Here is a 26,036-nt window from a genome sequence, read left to right as displayed (position 1 = left end):
GGGGTGTGTGCAGAGTCCTCCCAGCAGTGCCCTGAGACAGGAGGGGTGTGTGCAGAGTCCTCCCAGTAGTGCCCTGAGACAGGAGGGTTGTGTGCAGAGTCCTCCCAGCAGTGCCCTGAGACAGGAGGGGTGGGGGCCTATCACTCCCAGCAGTGCCCAGAGACAGGAGAGGTGGGTGTGATGCACAGTGTGAGCCTGGAGCATTGCTTGTGTAGTTGCCCTCATTCCACCTGTGTCCTTTAAATGGCACGTACTGCTTTTGGCCTTCCCCCAGAGGATCATGTCCCTATGACAAAGGTGCAATGCGTTGGATGCATACTATGCCTTGTTGGAAACAGCAAATGTGTTATGATCTGTGTCCCTGTGACATGTGCCAGGTGTATTGAGGTAGTGTCACTTGTCCATCCTCACAGGTAGACGCCTCTGCCAAGGAGAAGATATGGCTGGACGCCGTCAGCGCCGTGAGGAGTGCGGATGGTCGGAAGCGGCGCCTGCCCCAGGTGAGGAAACGCTGGCAGGATATCCGGTGCTGGACGAGGAGGATCGCACGGGTCCTGCTGGGGGACTCACCTGAGAGCCATAAGAACCGCGGGCGCCGCCGTCTCTCCCACATCCAGAAACGTGTGCTGGCGGTGGTCTTTCCTGACTTGGACAGGCGCCTACAGGAGATGCAGCAGCCGGAAGGGGGTAGGTACATGTGTGTGTTTGTTGTGTTTCACCAGCATTTGTAAGTGCACTGTTCCATGGATACACTTCCAGGGTTTATAGTGCTGTGCAGATCCTGTTACCCACAGTGTTGCAGGCCTCTCCTGCCTCCCTTCCCCACCTTGCAATGTGTTCTCTGGTCTCTGTGTAGTCACTCCATCACAAAGTTATGTAGCCTGACACCTTCTCCAAGTGTACAATGCCTGCAGCATCATGTGTGGGGGTGGTGTGTAACAGGTTTAGTGACCTTGCCTGTGCCCTGTCCAGTTCTGGACTTGTGGGTTCCATGTCAGTTGGCACTAATGCTGATTTCAGACATGGGAGTTAATCTCTTGAGTGCGAGGCCTTCCAGCAGGCATGTCCCATGTGGTGGCCTGTGACATGATGTGCATGAGTGTGCGTTACGCATAGTGCAGGGATGTTAGCGTGTGTTGCAGTCATTTCCATTCAGGAGCATGGAGTTGTGTGGCCACTACTGTCCCCAGGGGCATCTTTTCCTAGGTATCATGTGTGTAATCCGAGAATGTCGACAATCTCTGTGTCTACAGCATAGGTTGTGCTCTTTGCCATTGTCCCCTGGCACCATGTCTATTGAAGTGAGATGTATTACAAGTGTCCACTGTCCAGCCTGACCTGATTTTCCAAGTACATACTCACGGTGGCCATTGCCTGTGTGTCTTGTAGCAATCATCTGATGATGCCCATTTGTACATGATTCTTTGGACAGGCGCACCTTGGGTATTTGGTGTGCAATCTTGAACTATTGCATCCCATGTGTATTTCACCCAGACTAAGAGATGTAAGTGCTTCCTGTGTCTCCACAGATTTGTCTCATGTAGGGGGTGGGTGGGGTGGCCATGGCCTACATGTCAAGACCTGTCATCTCCTTGCTCGGACTGGCCAGTGTGTGATGTTTGTCTGGACATACACTCAAGGTGCAGCGTGCCAGTCAGGGTGGGCATGTTCTTAGTATTACCTATGCTGCATGTGCCTCTAGTTCCTGGATTTGGTCCCTGTTCATCCCAATTTCCTGCCACGCTGTGTGGTGCAGATGCAGTGCTGTATTGTCCCCAGGGCCTTGCTCCTCAGTCAGAATAGCATGTCATCTCATTTGCTATTGTGTCATGCTCTCCATAGTTTTTCCATGGCATGGTGGGTCACACAACTGTGTCTTGCAGGGCCTACGTATGTACCTTGTTTTGTAGTTGTAACTCATCCTTTGTTTCAGGCTATGCACTGTAACCTACGTAGATTTGACTCATGTGACATATGTATACAGGTGTATGATTACTTTCTGTCTCTTCACCCTGCCCACAGCATCGTCGGGGGACACGGAGGGAGACATGGACACAGACGGCGCGGAGGGACCGAGCACCAGTGCCAGCGGTGACATCAGGGCTGGCACTTCGAGTGGGACTGAGGCGGAGGAGAGTGAACCCGGGGACCTGTCGACTGGCACAACAGAGTATGAAGCTGATGGGTCCGAGGATGATCTCTCCGAGTGGGCGGTGGCTGCACCACCATCTGACAGCAGCCCTACATCTGGCACCGCCCCCTCCATTGGCATCAGCCGCCTCCCACGTGCTCGTGTCCCTTCCCAACGTGCCCGGTCACCACATGTCTCCTTCCTGCCAGGCACCGCACCCCCTGCCCCTGTCTCCACTGCTGCCGCCAATGCTGAGTCTGTGGACATCCAGCGGCAGTTGCAGATTGGTCAGACTGCGATCCTTAATGTCCTCCATGGCCACAGCCAGGTCCTCAACAACATGGAGGCATACTTGGAGGGCATTCATTCATCGCAGGCTGACCAACGCAACTTGCTGAGGTCCATAGACTCCACACTGACTGCAGCAGTGGGTCTCCTGCAGCACTACGTCCCACCCCCTACCCCTGCTCCTTCCACAATTCCCACTCCCATGCCTGTCCCACATACACCCAGACGTAAGCATGCACCCACCACAACAGACACAGGCACCACACCAGCAGGGAAGGTCCGCCGCACACCTCCTGACACGCACACACAGGGTGCAGTAGGCACACCCACTGGGTCGGGGGGCAAACGTGTGACACGCAGCCAGAGTGGGAGTCCGCATTCCACCCAATCCACTCCCTCCAAATCCCCTCCCCTCAGCTCTCCTGGCCACATCTCCCCCAAAGACTCCTTCATGGCCGCTCTGTCCCTGAGCCCCACAGTGACACCACCCCGCAAGCGGTCAAGGAGGTCCCCGGTCAGGGTGCTTGAGTCCCCCCCCTGTCCACACCCTCCCCCAGTGGCGCTGCGACCCATCCCTCTGACCCCCCCTCTCCTTGGGGCCTGTGGTTCCTTCGGGTGCAGGGGAGTCCCTGGAGGACCTTGCTACGGTGTGCAGCGAGATCCTGGCCTCCGCCTTTGGCCCTGCCCCACCCCCTGTGGTGGAGTCCTCCATCCCTGCACCCACAACGCCTACCCTTCACCCTCCTGTCCCTGCGGTGCCTGTTTCTTCCCCCCCACATGATGCCCTCACCCCTGTGGAAGACAACGGATTGTAACTGTGCAGGCAAGCTAGGGGACACGCATCCCACTGTGTCCCCCATCCAGCTGGGACTCCTGGACTGCCCTATGGCCTTTGTTAATATTGGACTTACGTCATACTAGTTTTTTGCTCATGCTGAATAAAGCTATTTATTTTTTGCCCTTGGAACACTCCTGCATTGCTGGCATTGCTGTTGGTGGGGCTGCTACATGGTTGTGGGTGTTGGTCATGTGTTGGGTGTGTGGGAAATGTAGTAGTGTGCTGCTCATAGGGGGGACCCTGGGATCTGTGTGCCATCACACGGTGTTAGCTACCTTTCTCCATTCAAGTAAGCAGTTGCTGCTTGTTGCAATTGTCCAAAGGTGTATTCCTTCCTCTGTGTACCCTGACTTCTTCCCTGCAGGGTGTCCCCTGACTTTAGCACAGAGCTGTGTGTCCATTAGCTGGGTGTGTGACGTAGTCCTTCACCTTTGCACATGCATGCTGAGCGATGTCTCCACCTGCATCATTCGTGGCATCCTTGGTAGTCATTGTACTTGTGTATGTGGCCTATTGACATGACTTCATGTGTACATGTTTTCTTTTCTGCGCTATGCATGCGTATACTCCCAGCCTCGCACACATGTGGTACATGTACTGCAGGGTCTTGTGCACCTGACTGACTTTTGTGGGCACGGTATCTGTGGCTACTCCACCCTTTGCGTTCCATGGGCACTGCTGGGAGGACTCTGCACCCACCCCTCCTGCCTCAGGGCACTGCTGGGAGGACTCTGCACACACCCCTCCTGTCTCAGGGCACTGCTGGGAGTGATAGGCCCCCACCCCTCCTGTCTCAGGGCACTGCTGGGAGGACTCTGCACACACCCCTCCTGTCTCAGGGCACTGCTGGGAGTGATAGGCCCCCACCCCTCCTGTCTCAGGGCACTGCTGGGAGGACTCTGCACACACCCCTCCTGTCTCTGGGCACTGCTGGGAGTGATAGGCCCCACCCCTCCTGTCTCGGGGCACTGCTGGGAGGACTCTGCACACACCCCTCCTGTCTCAGGGCACTCCTGGGAGTGATAGGCCCCCACCCCTCCTGTCTCAGGGCACTGCTGGGAGGACTCTGCACACACCCCTCCTGTCTCAGGGCACTGCTGGGAGGACTCTGCACACACCCCTCCTGTCTCAGGGCACTGCTGGGAGTGATAGGCCCCCACCCCTCCTGTCTCAGGGCACTTCTGGGAGGACTCTGCACACACCCCTCCTGTCTCAGGGCACTGCTGGGAGTGATAGGCCCCCACCCCTCCTGTCTCAGGGCACTGCTGGGAGAACTCTGCACACACACCTCCTGTCTCAGGGCACTGCTGGGAGTGATAGGCCCCCACCCCTCCTGTCTCAGGGCACTGGTGGGAGGACTCTGCACACACCCCTCCTGTCTCTGGGCACTGCTGGGAGTGATAGGCACCCACCCCTCCTGTCTCAGGGCACTGCTGGGAGGACTCTGCACACACCCCTCCTGTCTCAGGGCACTGCTGGGAGGACCCTGCACACACCCCTCCTGTCTCAGGGCACTGCTGGGAGTGATAGGCCCCCACCCCTCCTGTCTCAGGGCACTGCTGGGAGGACTCTGCACAGACCCCTCCTGTCTCAGGGCACTGCTGGGAGTGATAGGCCCCCACCCCTCCTGTCTCTGGGCACTGCTGGGAGGACTCTGCACACACCCCTCTTGTCTCTGGGCACTGCTGGGAGTGATAGGCACCCACCCCTCCTGTGTCTGGGCACTGCTGGGAGGACTCTGCACACACCCCTCCTATTTCACAATATGTTCGCTCATGTGGGTACGCTCCATGCATTCGAGGTGGGGGTACGTGTCGTACTTACACTGTTGGGGTGGGGGTACGCTCCATGCATTCGAGGTGAGGGTACGGGTCGTACTTACACTGTTGGGGTTGGGGGTACGCTCCATACGTACGCGGGTGAGGGTACGGGTCGTACTTACACTGTTGGGGTTGGGGGTACGCTCCATACGTACGTGGGTGAGGGTACGTGTCGTACTTACACTGTTGGGGTTGGGGGTACGCTCCATACGTATGCGGGTGTGGGTACGGGTCGTACTTACAATGTTGGGGTGGGGGTACGCTCCATACGTACGCGGGTGGGGGTACATGTCGTACTTACACTGTTGGGGTGGGGGTACGCTCCATACGTACGCGGGTGGGGGTACGTGTTGTACTTACACTGTTGGGGTGGGGGTACGCTCCATACGTACGCGGGTGGGGGTACGGGTCGTACTTACACTGTTGGGGTGGTGGTACGCTCCATCCGTACGCAGGTGGGGGTACGTGTCGTACTTACACTTTTGGGGTGGGGGTACGCTCCATGCATTCGAGGTGAGGGTACGGGTCGTACTTACACTGATGGGGTGGGGGTACGCTCCATGCATACGGGGTGGGGGTAGGGTCCGTACATATCCGTCCCCACGCTATGTGATGCTTTTGCAGCCCGTACCCAGGCCTTTGCCACGTGGGTACGAGCCGTCCTGCCATTGTTGGGGTGACGTGGGTGTGGGCGTGGTACGACTCGTACCCACGCTGTTCAGGCGTGGGTACGGGACGTACCTGTCTGGTTGTGTTGCCGGTTCACGTCGTGACGGACTTCCGTTGTGGCGGTCGCTGGCTTAGCTGGACACGCCCCCACCCCCTCGTAGTGACCAGGGCATGGGAGTCAGGTATGTCCAGGGCATGTGTGCTGTGTGACTTTGGTGGGGGGTTTGTGGCCTGCCCTGGTCCTGCCACCCCCACCCCACCCCATTTTCCCCCCTCCCTTAGTTGTTCTGACCTTCTGCGGCGTCTGCGTCCGAACCTGTAGAGGAGGTCGACTGCTATGAGGGCCGGGATGACACGGAGGTTCGGGTCCATGTCTGTCCATCACGTACGGGTCCTCCTTGTTCGCGTCGTCCTGTCTGTCCGTCGCGTACTGGTACTCCTTGTTCGCGTCGTCCTGTCTGTCCGTCGCGTACTGGTCCTCCTTGTTCGCGTTGTCCTGTCTGTCCGTCGCGTACTGGTACTCCTTGTTCGCGTCGTCCTGATTTCCCGGCAGTTTTTGGCAGCCGGAAAATATTCACCGTGCGGGATGATGTCGGTGCGAATCGTGATTCCTGGTTCGTGAATGGCAGGCTGCGAGCGTCCCGACGTCAGGTCGGCGCTTTCCCGGATCGCATTTGTAGGTTTATTTTGTTCGGTCGGGGTTTTTTACGATTCGTACGGAAATGGTGTTCCCGTGCGAATCGTAATTCCATGTTTGTATATTTTGACGACCGGGTACGCGTCGGATGGAGAATATGCTCCGTCCGACGGTTCGTACCCGGTTTTTACAGGATCGTGATCGGCGCCTTTCCCTACTGTTGCACTCATTACAGTGGGAATAGTATTTTTTCCCCTCAGCTATCTAACACTTTCCCTACTGTTGCACTGACTGGAGTGGGAATAGTAATTTGTTCCCCTCCGCTATTCAGCACTTTCCCTCCTGTTGCACTCATTGAAGTGGGATTAGTAAATTTTACCCCTCCGCTATCCAACACTTTCCCTACTATTGAACTGACTGTAGTGGGACATGGAAGTTTAAAGATTTTTTTAATAGTTTAATGTTTTAATTTATAATAGAATGTTATTTTCAGAACATTTCATGGTATTAGTATATTATATTTATATATATTTGTAACAACTGGTTTTGCTACTTGCACGTTCTCTGTCTTGGTGGTGAGATGAGTAACCAAAAGCAGAGTGTGGGGGCACTCAGCCCATGAATATAACTGGACACTCAGTCGCCCTATTCACTCCATGTTAGATCAACTGTGTAACACAGGAATGATCATAAATGTCCAGGCTCTCCCGCTTTTATAAATATATGCTACGCGCTGGGGGTCCGCACCGTACATATGGGGGGTGGGGGTACGCACTGTACATACACGGGTGGGGTGGGTGTCCGGCGCATACATACGGGGGGGCTGGGGGTCCGGCGCGTACATACGGGGGGGGCTGGGGGTCCGGCGCGTACATACACGGGTGGGGTGGGGGTCCGGCACGTACATCCGCGGAGGCTGGTGGGGTGTTCGGCGCATACCGGGCCCCCTTTTCCTCACGCTTTGCGGCGTACTTCGCTTTTCCGGCACTTTTTGGGTGCCGTAAAAATATTGCTGCCCGGAGTGCTGTCGGTATGAATCGTACTTGCTGGTACGTAAAAAGCTGCCCAACTCCGTCCGCATGTCGCGTATGCACTGTCCCGGATCACATTCGTATGTATTTTTGTGTCGGTCGGTGTTTTGTACGATTCGTACGGAAATGGTGTTTCCGTACGAATCGTACTTGCATGTTTGTATGGTGTTTTTACCGGGTACGAGTCGGACGGAGAAAACGCTCCGACCGACGGTTCGTACCCGGTTTATCCAGGATCGGAATCGGCACCCAAATCTACAGCTGAATTATACTGCATGGATCCTGCTAATGTTTGTAGATATTTCGACAAGAAATTTCAAACCATGCTTCAATACTTGACCAACATAAAAGAAATTCCCATTGGAAAGGCTCTTGATTTATTTTGTAGAAATGAGCTTCAAGCAAAAGGAGTGCCACACATGCATATGCTTCTGAGGATTAAAGATACACCTAATATTTGGGTAGAAAAGAACCATTTTTTTCCTTCTCTTCTGAATTTTTACCTTTGTTTCTGTATTTGTATTTTTAACTAACAGGTCAACAGGACCAACAAAAAACAGAAACATGGAAAGGATAAATAACGAATGGAAGGGAGGGTAATAAAAAAACTAAGGATGTTGAGGAGGGTGTTGATGAGCAATAACAAGCTGCCTAACAATGCTGCAGTCTCTTTCCCCAGCCTCAATGAATCTGTTGCACAGGAGGCAGTAAGTGGCAGCACTAGCATACTCTTCCACTATGTCCCATGTAGTGAGGAAATGGGGTTAACCTCAGACATTGCCAAGTTATCATAAGTAGTATTTGCTTGGCTGCTATTCTGCCGCTTTTGCACACGACACTACATGGCTCTGTTCTCGTGAAATACTTTGCTGGCGCTGCTTCACATGAGAACTGTCTACCTTTCACATATACAGCGGGGCACTGCGATCTCTGTCTGTACAGCCTGTTGAAGGTCGAATAACAATGTATGCTGTTGATTCACTTTGGTCAGTCCCACGCACATAGACATAACTTGAAGCACAGCGGCCCAACTGAAACTCGGGTGCTTTTAATATGGCGTTATATGCATGAGAAGGCACTTGGAGAAAACCTTTCCAACATAGAAGAGCTGTGCTGATCCTGGGATGTAAATCACTGCATCTGATCTAGTAGGTATGGGGTCTCGCTGACAAAGTCCAGAGGTCTTCTATAATTATTCTAAATTAGCTCATGAGCACGGGGGGTGGCAAAAGGAGCTATAGTCCTGTTTCCACTGTAATTATAATATGATTTCCTCTTTTGTGCTTCATGGAATTGTAACAATGCTAATTATATTGTTTTTAGGCATTATGCTGCTCGAATTGGCTAGAGTACTGCACCTTAGAGAACGTTAGTTAAACATAAACATTTTACACTATACAGTGTCTCTGATTACTCACGTTGTGGACAAGTGTGAGTGTGAACGAAAGAGTGTTCTTGTTTCCCACTATTCCTGAGAGTTTACTAAGTCGCATGTTCTAGGTTGTCTAATCATTGGTAGCTTCGCTGTAGTACGGAGAACGAATGTGACACTAATGCTAGTCGGATTGGGGTTCTGGGTACTGAGGTGACTTTTTTGGTACACAATAATACACCGATTTCCTGGTTTCCTGCGCATAGTTCTGTGCTTGAGCAGAATCCCTGCAAAACCCAGTCTTGCCTCAACAAGTCCAAAGGCACGACAGTCCCAACAGCAGGTACAGAGACCTCAGCTGATGTACAGGCTGGTGATGCTGTTGCACTGGAGACTGCAAAGGTAGAAAGGTCCTGAAGAGTCCACCTGCCTTGCCACTGATGAACTTCCTGCCGCCATCACCTCAAGCTCTTGCTTCCTCCTTCTTTGTGAACATGCCCATCATGTGGAGTGAAAAGACATGAAATATTTTTTCATTTCAGTGGTGCTAAAGATTATTACTGCCTTGTGCCTCAACAAATCACTTTCTGGCACAGGTTGCACGTTACCAGAGGAGCATTTACTTTTTTCCCCTGGTGGCAGTTTAAACAAGCATTTGCAATGCAATAGGTCTCGCATTTACGAGAGTTTGAGCTATTGGCATTGTAAATGACAATGCCTTTTATTTATGTGTTGTTTTTTAAACAGATAAATAAAAGGCATTGTCATTTACAATTCCAATAGCAAATGCTAATGTTTGTTAAATTATGAATTTTTTTGTTAAAAAATATCCCATCAGTAGGATAAGCAATACAAGACATTCCATGAAGCAAGGAAAGGGTGCAGTACCTAGTGTGGCTAATAGACATAACTTGGTTTTGGTGGGGCTAAGCAATAAAAACATTGTTAAACATTGAGGATTATAGGTTTCATACATAGGACGTGTAAAAGTCATGCAGTAGGGCTGACATTTGTTTTGCTCAAAACACAAACAAGGCGAGGCTAAACTGCTTGGAGGCAGGTTTGTAAGCAGGCTTGACGGTCTTTTCTGTTTGTGAAAGAGACATTCCTTTTAGACAAAGATGGTAGATTTCTCTGTTGAACTATTCCTGACTCTGTGTGCCGATCCATGCAAATGAAAAAAATCCCTTGTTTTACACCCTTATCAGGTGTTTCTAAATGGTTATGTGCGTGTATATGTTTTATAAGACAAAGTCAGTGAGATAACAGGAGGTTATTGCCCCGCCCCCACAAACACATGCTGGCCGGAGACAAAAGGCAGCTGGAGTATGTGTGACCCTCTACACGTCCGAGTCCTGCTACAGAAGCAGCTACGAGCACCTTTGAAAGCAGATACTTTGGTGTTTGTTAAAGCGTGTAGACTTTGTTTATCTTTTTTTGAGAGCTCAAAGAGCAACCCTGACACACACCTTACCAATCGCGGAGAGGTCTGGGTGGGCGAAATATGCATTTTACAATAACTAGGGTTAAGGGGCTTTAATTTACGTACTGAAAGATCTGCGGCAGGTAGTAGTCAACATAAATAAACACCAGTCAACATAAACACCTGGAAACAACTGAATTGTAGTCCCATGCCTACTTTGTACAAACGTGCAGGTAGGAGCAGAAAAAGAAACGCCGGGATGCATTTGTGAACTTCAGAGTTCTGTAAGAAGTGCTGCGACGGCGAGAGGTGGAAGGTGAGTACGCCACAAACTGACCCGAACGTCCGCCACAGTTCTGGCCGGGGAGTGCAGGGCGGTACGAAGCTGAGGTGGGAATGGGAGGAGCTTGTGTTTTTTTACACAGTTCTGGGCCGGGAAGCGGAGGGCGGTCTGAAGATGAGGTGGGAGAAGCTTGTGCTGAGTGTTTGGTTACAGTTCTGGGCGGGGCTAGTGGAGGGCGGGGGGAAGCTTGTGCTGAGTGTGCTGGAGTTCCGAGGATGGGCGGTGCTGGCAGACTACCATTTAGGAGGAAGGCAATTTTGTATTTGCACTTCGGGGAGGGTGGAGTTTTTACGTTTTGATAGTAACAAAAATACCGCCAGCAATCTTAAAGCAGGAAATGTTGCACCAAAAGCAGATATGCTTAGTCAAGCCGCCAGGCGTTGTTTTTCAATGTAATAGTTTTGGTACAATGGTGGCACCCGCCGGATGTTTAAAGCTATACCATGGTGCAGCCATTGTGTAGAAAAGAAAAAAAAATACACATAAAAGAAAGGCATGGGACAGCGTTCCGCGACATAAATAATAAAACAAAGGCGCGGCCACCATTATACTTTCCCAGGCTAGCACGCTGCCTACATAAAACAAGAACAAGCGCGCACTGAAGCTGACGGAGTGGGAGGGGGAGTGGGGGCGGGCACGCAGGCTGCCAAATGGTGCGATGAATCACGGCTAAAGTGAAAGCAAACAAGTGGTTGCAGGACTCCAAATGGTGCGCGCGCCCGGACGGGTCACATGCACTGTAGTTGGAGGCCTGCAAAGCCACTGTTTGCACTTCCAAAACGCGCTTACTATAAGTCTCGCCAGAGCAGCGCTAAAGCGCTGGTCAGGCGAGACCTAAAAACTGCCAGACTACCGACTCTCGGAGCCTCCTTCTCCTATTCTCCTCTTGATACTCTTCTGCCTGCACTTCCTCCTCTTCCTCTCTTCCCTCAAGCTGCTCTTCATGGCCAGGATCTAGTTTTTCTGCCATTTCAACAAGCAAATCCAACAGGGCTTCACAAAACACAACCTACCACCTTCCCTTTTGAAGTTCTGAAGAGAAATGATGATTAAGGGGAAACAAAGTTTTCCTTTCTATGATAGACTGTGTTTCTCACAAATCACAGTCTTTTTTACATTCAATAAGTACTGCAGTACTGTCATGGTACTTTCTAGGTAGTACTATGGTATATGGTACTAATGAAATGTAAAAAAAGACTTAATTCTTTTACAAGCACACATTCTAGCCACACTATTATTCACCTATACCTTGAAAACAATCTTTAAAGAAAATCAACACACACATTTGCAAATAAATCAAAAATTTTACTTGGGCTACACCCATAGCCAAAAACAAATAAAAGGTATAGCACACTGCAAAACCACCTCACTGCCTATTTTTCATACCATTTACCACTTTTTTAAGATGTAAACTTACCATTATAAAATTGTTACAGAAATATCCATAGGCTTCACAAAAACTGCACAAACATAGTGTCATTTACTATGTATTTTATATAAATAAACAATAGCTACACAAACATTCATATCATTATGTATATGTGTTTATATATTACAGTGCTGTTTTAGTATGTTATGCTTTATGAATTATTAATCAATCATTACATTGGTCCATGTTTTCCACATAAAAAACTATGAAATGTAATAAAAATCCAAAGGATAAAGGGTAGTTATAGTTAGGAAATACTATGTTCAAATTTATTTAAAAAAACAAATAGTTACACAGACAAACATTTGCCATTTCTTTGTTTTAGTCTTTTTACACAACTGTAATTGATAACACTCACTAACATTATTGTAAGTTCTACAAAACAACAGTCACTGTTTTTTGCTCACAACCACACATCTCTATCACCTACCAGAGTAACATAAAGTGAAATAAAGTGTGTTATTGGTTATACTGTTATGTATTAAATTATAAGTGTTACTAGTTATGTAATGTTTTCAGTTACTATGACTGATGTCACAGAAAATGGTGTAATTAGAGTCTAATAGAAAAACGAGCGATAGTTATATGTAGTTGTGTGGTTTGTTAGCAAAATACAGTGACTGTTGTTTTGTAGAACTGATCTTGCAGATGTGGAAAACAACTATAACAGAGACATTTAAAATGTTTGTGTTGTTTAACTTTTTGGTTTTTAATATAAGTTTGAATGTCTATTTTCTTAACTATAGATAAACTTTAACCTTTGTTTTTTCTATTCAATATATATCTCTTAGTTGCTGCATGGCCATGAGAAACAAAGTGGATGACATTGCAGAATCCAGAGTGACTTTTGATTTATTATCTTGGCATAAAACCCAGATTATAAATAACGTTGCCTCCTAGAATAACGTGTTTCTTATTTAAAAGTGGAGGAAAGTGATCTATGGTGTGCCAGAGGTAATTGCGCACCAGCATTTGACTTTTAGAAGCCTGTTTGGAGGCAACTGTGCAGCAGTCAATGCATGGCTAATGAATGGTCTTATACAACCGCAGGGCATGGAGTACGGTTCTACTTAATTGATCCTTCTGGGCACGCAGGTAAATGAAGTGGTCTGGAAACACTATTTATAATTTGACAAGGCGACATGCACGCACGATTGTAAATCATGCTGAGGAATGGCAGGGCCGACAAACAGTCTAGTTAACCAATGGCGGCTGTGTCTGAAGATGCAATCATCAAGATGCATGAGGCTTTGGAGCTGAGCTGCAAGAGAAGGCAATATTATTTTGTTAAGCATGGCTCTCCTAGACTGCCATTGGCGTGAATGAGTGGATTCTAAATCCAGTAATTCACACCTATGACAGAGCAAAGGTGGGTACCAGAACTTATTAATCACTGTTGCTTCATCATAAAGGAATTTCAGGCTGCTCTGGCTGGGCTGTCTGAGAGCCTGTCAGAGCAGCACTGGAAAGCAGGGAGGCAAGGGACGGCACAGAAAGTTGAGGGTGTGGGTGGCAGGAGGCCATGTATTTTTTTTATTTGGGACCAGGAAGGGAGGCTATATTATGTATGGCTCCCCCATTACTTCTAAGCCCCACGGCCCAGTCTTTACTAATGAGTAATGTCCAGAGACAGGAAACAAAACAGGAAAAGCTTGCTGACCCCACCCACCCTCAAGCTAAGGGTTATAATTATCCTAGCCTTACCTTGGCACATCCTGTTTCGTCTCCAACTGGGACAATAAGGGACACTGAAGTGACTGCCGGACTTTCATCTCCACCTTGAAGTTCAGGGGTGTCTATCTCTGGATGGCTTTGAGAGTCCCCTGTCACCTACGAGGGAGCGGCAGAGCACATTCGGAGAATTGGCTGCCTCCTGGGACATCACTGTTAGGTGAGAAGGGGTGTGGTTGTTGGGAACACTATTTATGCCTGCTATATTTGCCTCCGTGTCTGATGCTGGAGTTTTGCAGTTTGCTTCTTTGGCATTTCGGACATTGACCATAGGTAACATCAAAGGGGAGGCATCTGATTTAGACAAGGGGTGTTTTGTCACATTGTGAATTTTTTGGTATTATTTAAAAAAAAAAGAAATGCTCATAGATTGATTTGCAAGAGAAAAGAGACTTGTCATTGCTAGAGCTGTGCAGGTCCTTGTTCGGCGTTTCTGGTACTTTTTGAATCCACGTGTGTGCAGTGACAGCATTCTGATTTAAAGATTGTATGGTATGTGCTGGCATTCGCATGCACTGGATAAAAGTGGTATGAAGCCTTGTCAGAAAATGAAGGTAATTAAGGAGATATTCTGTGCTCATTTTTTTGTGTCAGGGAGAAAGCTGGTTGTTCGTAACTTGTGGCAATTTATGAATATTTTCAATGGGGAAACACTTGGAGAAGTGGAGGCATTGTTCCTCTTCAGCCTCCTCTGCTGCAAGTTGTTGATGTTCTCCTTCACCTCCACCTAAGAAGAGGAAGTCAGGAGTGGAGGAAAGGATGAAAAAGTTAATTTTGGAGACTTTATCCTCCTTAAAGAAGAAGAAAGGAGGGGCTCAATCTGCAGTGGGATATGCTCTTTATTCTGCTGTCTCCAGCTCCAATTCTTCCGATGATTTGTCTCAAAGAATACTTGAACATAATGGGAAATACGTCCCCAAAGACATGTTCCTGGAAATTCTTGTGGATGTCAGAGAAAATTTGGGTTTTGATGAAAAAACCATAGAATCTGGATTGCCGACAATTTAAATAAACAGTTAGGCAGAGCATTACCCATTCATGAGTTTGTTATGGATGTACTACTAAACGAATGAATATTACGGAGAGGATTAATATGCCTTGTTTTATGGCAAAAGTCTATCCATTTCAAGGGAATAATGATAAACTACCAGAATCAGTACATGTGGACTCGATTGTTGCCAGTCTAGTGGGCTGCCCCTCAATGGCTGAAGAAAACATCTTTAAGGATGCATCAGATAAAAAGATTGATTATTAGGTGAAAAAGACTTATGCTGGTTCCCATCTCGCTCTGCGCTCCGGAGTTTATGGAGCATATGTGTGGCAGTCATTGATGTCTGACTTTAAGACTCTGTTTAAAACAATGCTAAAAGTGGGAAAGAGTCCAGATCTTTTGGAATCTATGGACAGGCAGACAGAATTCCTGTTGGATATTGCCTTTGATTCAGTCAGGGCATTGGCTTTATCCTGTGGTGCCTCTGTTGCAGCCAGACGGAACTTATTTCTAAAGGGTTGGAATGCTGATTCCACACAACGTTGAATGACATTGAGGATCCCATTTACAGGTTCACGCCTATTTGGGTAAGATCTTTAGGCTAAACTACATCTAATTTTTAAAGAAGGAAAGCATTCTTATTCATTCCAGAAACACCACCAGAATAAACAATCTTTCTTCTCGTCATCATCCAAGTCATTTCATCAACCATCAAGACATCAACAGAACCGTGAGGGAGGTCAAAAGTTTCATGGGAAAGGTTTTCAGCAAAAGCTTCAAAAGAAAAACCAAGAAGATCCAGGGAATGTCAACCAGCATTCCTGACTATGCCACCAAAGATGCAGCTGAAGAGTAGAGGTTGGTGGGCAACTCCATCACTTTCTAGAGAACAGGCATCTCATGACAACTGAAAAGTAGGTGTTGAACATCCTGTACAAGGGATACCAGATCAAGTTCTTGTCCCTGGGGGCTTGTCCAAGATGGTGCCTGGAGCAGACATGCTCTGGAAAGCTCCAATGTCTGAATGTAAATTTAATCCTTAATAATGCCCATGTGCGGTTGCTGAAGTCGTAAAACGTAGCTCCGGGGAGCAGAGGTCAGAGAAGAGCTCCTGAAGAGCTCCGACCACTGCAATTGGCCCTGGAACCTTAGTGTGAGCCGACTCGCCAAGACGCTGGGCCATGAATGGACCCGGTTGGGAGGCTGTCCGATGTTGACAGAATGCTGTTTGACCAGGTGGAGCCCTCCCCCCGACAGCAATGGTGTGATTGCCGGATCCTTGCCCTACCCAGGATCCGACAGCTCCAATGAGGAACCCAGTGATGGTGTGACATGGGGGGTCTGTGTGAGGGAGATGGGCTGCAGACTTGAGCGGCATCAGCCCTTCACGTCCCAGGTACTGACGTCTGGTGAGCTGCGGGGTTAGTGGAGGAGGGCAAGGCCCAGCACAGCTCGCGAGGACAGGAGGCTGAGAGACACCAAGGTGGTGCTGTGGGACAGGCAAGGCCCCCTCCAGGCAGGTGACCGTTTTGTCTCGAGTGGGGGTGGATTGATCGCCTGCCCCCTGCCCACCCCTGAAGGATCTGAGTGTGAATCAAAGTCTGATGGAGGCAGTGACGTGGGAGGCCTGTGCAGGACCCTGAAGTGCAGCAACTGGTGCATGGTGAGGCCTGAGAGAGGAGGTGGCTGCCAGCATCAGGCTAGCTATAAGGTTGGTGAGGAGGTGCTTGGGCCAGCGTGGCTCGACAGGGCAAGAGCTAAAGGATGCCGAGGGGGTGCTGCGGGACAGGCGGGACCCCTCTCTCAGCTGGTGACTGCTTTGTCTCTGGTGGTGGTGGGTCGATCGCCTAACCCTCCACCCACCCCTGAAGGATCAGAGTCTGAAACGGAGCCTGGTGAAGGCAGTGACGTGGGAGGCCCGTGCCGGAAAGCTCGGCCACAGACTTGAGCGGCGCAAAACCTAAAGTGCAGCAGGTGGGTGTGTGGTGGGGCCTAAGAGAGGAGGCTGCTGTCGGCATGAGTTAGCCAGCCTGCCATGAGTAGATTCGTGGCCTTCTGGGAGGAAAACAGAGAGTGTCTGAGCAAGTTCCCTCCCCCTGAGGTGTAGAAGCCGCAATAGCACTGAGCCCTTGTGGCGAAGACACTGCATCAAGTGGAGCAGGCCTGCCGGTATGGGGTAAATGGCGCAGAGCCCCCACAGAGCACCAGACTGTGGCCCTGGATGCAGCCCACCCTTTCTGAGTATTGGCACAGGGCAGACTTGACTAGACAAAGCACTGAGCAAAGAGGTGCTGCCCCACTGGGTTCAATAAATGCTGCAATCACCCAAGAGACTCCAATGAGGCCCTAAGTGGAGACACTACCACTGGAGTGACAGAAGGGGTGATGCTCCCACCCGCCCGCCTTCCTTGCCAGCTGAAGTAGCGACACGGGATACCTCAGCGAGAGCCCAGAGCAACAAAAGACATCGGGGAGCGGTGTGAAGAGGAGGACCTGGAAGTGAAGTGGGCCTAGGCATGAAGAGACGTTGGGCCTCCTAGAGAAACATTAAAGTAAGTGAGTAGTGTGGGCTGATGGTGAGCCGACACACTACAAGAACAGAGCAGCTATTACTTGTGCTATGGTGCCCTGACAGGGGAACTCGACACCACAAATGGAGAAAGATTGGCTGCCACTTGGTGTACAGCAGACAAAAATGGACCAATATACGGCCCAAGGGGGCACAGCAAAGATAGATGCCGGACATGATACTCAACCCGAAAATGACAGTGCTCAACAAGCCCCCATGAGAGCTCAAATACTGGCAGCAATTGAAGCATCCAGTATGGCACTACAAGCCCAGATAGATGCTATGTCTTTACACATCAGACTGCTGAGAGTAGACCTATGTGCCGTTGCGGAACGCTCCCTGGCCACAGAGAAGAATGCAGAAGAATACGGAACTTCAAGGTGAAGTTTCCAAACTGAAAACAACCCTCACTGACCTGTCTGCCAAGACGGCCTTGTTGGAGTGCCGCGCTGAAGACGCAGAGAGGTGCTCGAGGAGATCAGATTTGTTGGATTCCCAGAGGGGGCAGAGGGAACACTCCCGGAGAGCTTCCTAGAGAAATGGATACGAGAGGCACTACTGACGGCAGAGCTCTCCAACATCTCTGTGATCGAGAGGACGCACAGGGCCCGTATGCCTGCTCCCCTCCGGGGGCCTCGCCACAAGCACTTATTGTAAAAATACTCAATAATGGGGACTGGGACAGTATCCTGAAGTGCCAAGAAGGGGACACTGCGTTCGGTAACCACATTATCCAAATCTTCCTGGACTACACCCGTCAAGTACAACAGCAAAGAGCGTCGTTTGGAGGGGTGAAGCAAAAACTTAGGGCGATGGATCTCCAGTAAAAGTTGCTATATTCAGCCAAATTGAAAGTCATACATGGGGGTCGGTCGCATTTCTTCACCACACCTATGGACTTGTGGGACTGGTTGGAGGTTCATGGAGAGGGGAGGACCTTGAGGCAGCGAGAATTACGGGGCGCCGGTCTCAAGAAAAAAGAAAAAGAAGCTCCAGGAGCAGAAATTCTAGTAAAGCCTCTCGCTCTTCCTAGAGGACTATTGTACAACAGGATGGATCCTTGGACCTAGAACGTGCGGACACTGACTCTGAAGTCTCCCAGACTCGATCTGAAAGCTCAACACGCAGAACGCGAAGCAGCCAAAGCGTTGGTGGAGGCTATTACTGCGTTGAGCTCTGAAGCCAGTGCAGGGGATATAATAGAAAACACTCCTCAAACAAAAGACCCATAATATCCCCTCCTCAAGATTAGAGATTATATTGGTGGGAGTGTGATAGTAATACAAGGGGCAAGACAGAGTTTGAACCTATCAACATGAGAGCTGACAACGAGATTACTAGTCACTATCAAGCTGGTACCCACAAACAAGCTACGACCGAGCAAAGACTGTTAAGGGCACCAGAAAAGAGCAGGTGGACATGCCCCTCCCTTCCTCTCTCTCTCTCTTCTTTTCTCCATTATCTCTGGGACTCTTTCTCTTCTACATTATTTTATTAAATACTCTGTTCCCCCAGATCACTCCTGTTCCCCATTCTTTCTGTTCTCCCTCTTTGATTATCAGCTTCTCACTTGTCTTTGTTATTAATATTTCTCTTTTTTTACTCTTTCTTCTTTGTTATTGGTATACATTAAATATGTATATGTGACGAGTGAGTGATTTTTCAGATTTAGGTGTGCCTGAGTCCCGGAACAGGAAGTTTGGCACAGCAGTGCATGCCTTCCTGAACTGGTATGGGATATACATTGGATGCCTGATTGCATAGTAATTAAAGTTTGAAGTCTGATTGTTTGATTGCATGAACATCTGAACATTCTGTAAGATATATAAAAATACTTGAGGGAGGGGCGACTGGGAGGCAATGGGAAAAGTTGAATCAGACATGGGAATGCACGTGTTTCATTATGCATTGTGTACCTGGGGGGGGCATATTTTAAATGTTACAGTTTTGGTTTTTGGATTAGTTTCACTGAGACTTCTATGGGTCGTGGCAGCAGCTGGGACAGGCATGAATGGTGTATTGGGTGTTTGTTTCCCTCCATGGTAGAAGGGGATAATTTAGATTCGTAACGTGAATGTGAGGGGGCTTAACTCATTCGTGAAACGATACAGGTCACAAACTTATCTACAGAGACAGGGAGTACAGGTGGCAATGCTACAAGAAACCCACTTGATAGATCATGAGGCACAAAAACTACATAGGAAATGGAGAGGACAGTTTTTCTCGTAAACTTAGTCCACCTATGCGAGAGGGGTGGCAATCTGGGTGGCTCCGCAGGTACCCTTTCAAGTCCAAGAACATACAGCAGATGTTATGGGGAGGTATGTGATAGTACATAGTGAGCTGGATGGTAAGGAAGTATGCCTGCTGAATGTATATGCCCCAAACATTGATGACAGGGAATTCTATATGCCCTAGAGACTTTATTGCTTCCATACGTGGGGATACCACTGATATGAGCGGGTGATTTTAATTGTGTACTCAATGGTGACCTGGATAGACACCCCCTAGACTTCACACTAAGCCAAAATCTGACCACAGCCTTGCAGGAGGTAATGAGTCGCATGCACTGTATCGATATTTGGCGGGAAGAGCACCCCCACAAACAGGGATTTACTTATTATGCAGCATCGCATCGGATCTCCAGCCGACTAGATTATTTTTTGTTATCAGAGGACTCAGATGAAGCCGTGACACAGGTGTGACTGCTGGGACGTTTCCTGTCAGATCATGCTCTGGTCTTACTAGACTGGGGACCACGAGTCACAATATGGCGCCTTGGCCCAGAGGTGCTTCCAGACGTACCCTTCAGAGAGGGGCTTTGGGCAGATGTGGCTGGATATTTCAATACAAATTGGGCAACTGCAAATAGCAGAGGTACTGAATAGGATGCACTTAAAGTGGTAATCCAGGGAAAATCCCTCTCAAATAATGGTGGGACGAGGAGGAAATTAGAAAGAGAATGGGTGAGGCAGAAAATGAGCTAGTGTTAATGCAACATGGAGGACAGCGACCAGACGTTGGTGGGGACTCCCTCTTACAGGCGCAACGTTGAGTCAACGAGATATTGTACAGGCTAGACTGTCTCACTAGATGAGAGTACCGCCAGTTGCTTCATAGGGAAGGTGAAAAATCGGGGAGATTATTGACATGGCTACTTAATTGGGAACGGCCACCCCCTCTAATGCTTTCACTTAAACGCCCGGACGGCACTATAGCAAATACACAGGCAGAAATCAACGCTCTGCTGTGTGATCACCCATCGGAGATCTGCACAGGGCATTTGGGGGTACACCAGCTTACGGATAGGGATTTTCTCCCATCAGTGCCCCTACCCCAACTCACGGAGGAACAGGCGGCAAACCTAGAGATGGAGATTAGTCTAGAGGATCTACAAGAAGCAGTGAAAGCTATGGCGCGCTGCAAATATCCAGGCCCGGGTGGGATCCCTGTCGAATTTTACCAGATGTTTGCAATCCACTTACTCCCACCTCTGCTGGACACTCTGCAGAAAGCTAAACAGAAAGATGCTCTGCCCCAGTTTGTGAGAGAGGCACAGATAGCTATGCTCCCTAAACCGGGTAAGGACGTGAGGGATCCAGGCTCCTACAGACCACTATCAATGATGAGAGTGGACATCAAACTCCTTTCTAAAGTCCTGGCGACACGTATTGGCCAGGTAGCAACCTCACTGGTACACGAGGATCAGTGTGGATTTATGCCAGGAAGAGGATTGATTGATTGATGATTGATTGGGGTACTTATAGAGCGCAACTATCACCCTACGGGCATCTTGGCGCTTGCATTGGGAACCCGTCCTGGTTTTTCCCTGTAAGATAACCCGTACTGGGCATCCCCAAGGTGAAACCCAGGCATCCCGCCGCGGGGGGCCGTTGTGGAGATTAAGCAGGCTTGTTGCCCAGAGCTGCATAGTGTGAACTCGTGCTTAGAGTGGGCACCGAAGCGAGAATTATCGAGTCCGTGGACAATTGGGTTCTGGACCCTGCCGCGTCGGGAATCGAACCCAGGTCCTGGGCCTGATCTCTGCTTCAGGGTATGCCTCCTCTAACCAGTGAGCTACACGTGAATATACGGCACCACTTGCATGTATGACATTCCATAGCAGACAGTGGTATGCGAGCTGCAGTAATCTCGTTGGACATCCAAAATACACTTTATACCTTATGGTGGGAATAATTATGGAAAATCTTGAGGAGAATGGGGCTGGGCAAGGAATTTGTGTCATGGATTAAGCTGCTTTACCATCAACCGAGTGTTAGGGTTCGAAGTGGGGGACTGATTTCAGAAGCCTTTACTATTGAAAGAGGCACAAGACAGGGGTGTCCACTGTCACTGATCTTGTTTGCCCTGGCAATGGAGCCGTTCGCAATCAGGCTACTACAGGACATGAATCAGTGGGGTGTACCTGTGGATGGCCGTACACATGTCATCTCATTATATGCAGACGATGTGCTTTTATATGCTCGACATCCAGAAGAGGCAATTCTGGTGCTACAGGTATCCTAACTTCCTCTGGGGCATTGTCAGGCTTACATGTGATTAGCCAAAAAACTGTTATTTTCCCACTAACAGCTCTAGCAACAGAGGAGGCATCAAACCTTCCGGAAGTAGGGTTTTAATGGGATGAACAGTCACTTTCGATACCTTGGTATACAGGTGAGACATAAACTGGAAGCGCAATACAACTTGAATGAAGGGAAAGTCATAGATGGCCTCAAAGAGTCTGTGAAATTCTAGAATAGACTCCCTCTCTCAGCCATTGGAAGGGTAGCAATTGCAAGGATGGTGATGTTACTGAAATGCTTATTTGCGCTCTAAACTTTGTTTTGTACAATACCAAAAGCCACGTTTGACATAATGAATAGCATCTTGATCTCTTTGGTACGGGCTTGAGGGCGCAGCAGAGTCAAGCTAGATGTCCTTAAAGTCGACATGGACGCAGGTGGCCTGGGTCTTCTGGATTTTCGACTATATTATCTGGCGGGACTTTTACAATATGCTGCACAATAGCGCGAGGAAGGCCGGAAAAAGGAGAAAGAACTGCTAGCGGATCGGAGTACAGGTATGACACTCCCAAGCTACCTCAGGATGGGTTCACGCGTCCCTAAAGATTGCCCCCACATAGTCTGGCAAGTGGCGACGGCATGGGAACCGGTAGTCACCCTTATTATCCGAATGGCCCCATATGCCACAGCACTCTCCTGCAATGGCTGCAGAGATTTTCCCAAATCCAAACGGTAATGGATATCACGCAGTGGTATGGAGGAGGCTGTCCGACGGCCAGCGATCTATATGCAAATGGAAATTTTTTGACGTTCCAAGAGGCGAAAGACTGGTAGGTTGCAGATGGGCAGTTTTTGCAATATGCAAAAATGACACGCACGGTCCGGGAGATTTGGACCTCGTTACCAGATGAATCGATAGAATACCACACATTGGCATTAATTCTTGACCCAGGTTCCACCAGAGGACTAATCTCGCGGCTGTATATATCCCAAGGTGGACCATACTATTGAGCTTCCTCAAACTAAAGATAAATGAGAGGCTGATCTACCCACCCCACTTACAGAGGGTGAATGGACAAGAGCGTTTGTGCAGGTCCGCGAAGTAGCCGGTAACACCAGATTTAAATAGACTCAATGTTATTACTTGCAGCATGCATACCTGACGCTCCAGCGATTGGCACTCATTATTTCTGGTAAACCAGCAGGGTGTCCCAGGTGCAGTTCAGACACAGCCACGTTCCTCCATAAGGTCTGGAGTTGCCCCCCCCCTCCTCCAAATGTATTGGGAACGGGTGAGATGGGAGATTAATGCGGCCACAGTGCTGCCTATTGAAGCCTCCCTAAAGCATTGTGAGAAGTTGGCCTGATATATGCTGTCCACTACTTATAGTAGGCACCTTGTATCAGTCCAAACAAACCCCTTATGGTGATAGGTTAAAGACAACCTTTATTGAAAGCTATCGGAGTGGTAGCTATGGAGAGCAGCCTTCAGGCTAAGTCTTGAAGGAACGTAAAGCAGCTTGTTTTACCAGTCTATAATCTCTTGAATAACCAAATGAAAGGACAACCACACCAGGTATATATTTAAAATATATGTATTTAAGATAAAACACACCCCTCTAGTCTCTTTATGAGGCTGGAGTTCGAAGTACTTAAGTTACAAGTCAGTATTCAACAGTAAAAGCACAAATACACGTTTGGGCCCGAGGGGCGTACCAAACCATATACCAATAAAGTGGTATAAGAACCATGACTGAACTAGACACAAGGCCTAGAGCCTGTAGAAGTGCTTGGACCACAAGGAACCACCCAAGGTAGTGACACAGGGGACCCACGGGGGACGCATGCAGTGCAGTGTGAGAACACAGCCGCGAATCGCCGTTAACTTCTATGGGGAAAGTCGCGGTTGGAAATTAAGAGTTTAAGGACACTTAGAGGATGACTACAAGCAAACCCTTTTGGACTTAGAGGTGTCTAGGGCCAACACCCACGGGAGCACCGGAGTACTCGAGTTACTTCAACCAGGGAAGCTGGGTGCGTAGGTGTCAAATGGTTTCGGGTTGCAGCGTCGTTTTCAATGGAAGCTGGCAAAGAAGTGCTGCTGCCGTGAAGAGAAGTGTCCGGAGAGATCCAAGCCTGGATCAAGGCTGGAGGGAACCTGAAAGCAGAGGGGACAGAGTCTGGGTCACTTACCAGTGACCAGGGGCATGATAGTCCAATGCCCACAGATGTTGGGTGCTTCAGGTGAGTTGACGGGTGCCTTGACTCTTCAGCCACGAGGTCCAAGAGGCGTTGACGACAACCAGGAGCTGGATTCGAGCTGTCCCATGAAGTCTGTCAAGCGCTGCAGTGTCGGCGACCAGGATGGACCCAACAAGCCTTGGCAACGGAAAGTCATGTGGAAATAGAAGAAAGACAACGGTGCAGACCAGCAAGGTCTGGGGGACTCACCCAGCAAGGGTAAGTCAGGGCATGTCTGGAGCAACCAGGAAAGCCCAATCAGAAGAGGAGTTGCCTTCGTGGGGACCCACTAGCCAATGGGCTAGCGATTGCGTAGGAGCCTCGAGTGGTCGCACTTGAAACTGGCCCACGGGTCACTTGTGGAATGGAGGCCAGAGATCTTCGGTGCTGTAGATGCACAAGGCGGGGCTACTCAGAACCCAAAGCACAACTTCGAGGAAGACCAAAAAGATGATGGGCCGGCAAAAGATCACGGTGTCCAGGGATCACGGTTCCACGTCACCCACGATAGCCACGGGCCTCAGCTTTGCTGTGAACTCAGGGTAGCCTCGGGGAAGTCTGGAAATCCACCTCTGGTAATGCAAAGACTTTGGCGTACGGCGGGAGCTTCAGAGTTGCAGACCGGACAGTTGCTTCTTTGGTGCCTGCCAAGCAGGGGAGTCACTCCTTGACCCCAAGGGAGATTTCTTCATTTTTCTAGCGAAAGTAGAAAGTCGAAGGTCCAGGATATATGTTGCAGAGTTTCGTCCAGGGTAATCTAAAGTCTCAAGGACTGGGTTCCCATACTTATACTAAGTTTGGGGGTTGGACATACTCTAGGGACCCACCTATGGGCGGGTTTGGAAAGAGGGGTGGTTACACCCATTTCCTTTGTCCAGTTTTGTGCCAGAGCAGGGGCAGGTAGCCCCTGCAACCAGATTGAACTGGACTATGCACAGGGACACCAAGTGTGCCCCCAGTGCAGGACTTCAAAGCACCAGAGAGTGCTCCTGCCCAGCCCCATTACACATCTGCCTGTCTGGGGAGGTGGTTACACCTCCATGGGACAGGAAATCTATTGTCCAGGCCTCCCCTGCCGGAGTTTCTGTCAGCAGCAGGAGGCCAGACCCGTGTCTGTGGCATCCATTTTGTGATGCCAGGGCCTTAGAAAGTCTTTACCGGTTAGACCAGTGTGAACATGTCTCTCCCTCTAGAAGGGTGGAATGCTACCCCCACCGCCAGAACTGGCGGGGGGGTAGTATTCCAAAGTGTTTGACACCAAACACGACATGTTTCCGTGCAGCCAGTCCAAAGTTAGCATTTACCGCGAGTTTATAATGCACTTAAGAGTATATGGTCAGGCTGCACCACAAACAGCATCAGAGGAGGTACTTCGAACGCTGCAGAGGGGCTCTACTCATGCAGGGGCACCCTCTCACATAAAACCCAAGCACTCTGCCTTCAGGATTGTTAAGGCCTGCCATAGGAGTGACTTATAGGTTTTATATGTGTGTGCTATGGTAGTGATATAGGTAGCCTATGCCACAGTAAGGAGTGCATGCACCACCTTACGCAGGCTGCAGTAGCCGACCTGTGGTATCATTTTGGAGTGCTTCGCAGGGGTAGCATAAAACAGTCTTCATCCCCTGGTAGACCTCTGAGGTACCTATGCCCTGGGTACATAGTATACAATATACTAGGGACTTATAAGGCACTCCAGAATCCAATTAGAGAGGTACCTAATGTACATGGTAACCTATTTTACAGAGAAAGCAGATAGACTGGTGCCCTGAATAGCAGGATCCCAGTCCAACTAAGTCATAAACCAGCAAAACACCAGGCAAAAAGTGGGGGCAACCATATAGTCAGATTCCACCTTCCTACATAACCCCCCCAAATGAAAGGAGATACGGCTAACCTTGGCCAGTTGAGCCTTTATTGAGAAGCACCTGCACTAGCATGGTTGCACACACTCCGATATAGATAAATGAAGGGCAGATATGCTAGAATGGGGTCGA

This window comes from Triturus cristatus, chromosome 2_1 (assembly GCF_964204655.1).
Source record: "Triturus cristatus chromosome 2_1, aTriCri1.1, whole genome shotgun sequence".
NCBI classification, from domain to species: Eukaryota; Metazoa; Chordata; class Amphibia; order Caudata; family Salamandridae; genus Triturus; species Triturus cristatus.
This window is presented reverse-complemented; position numbering follows the sequence as displayed.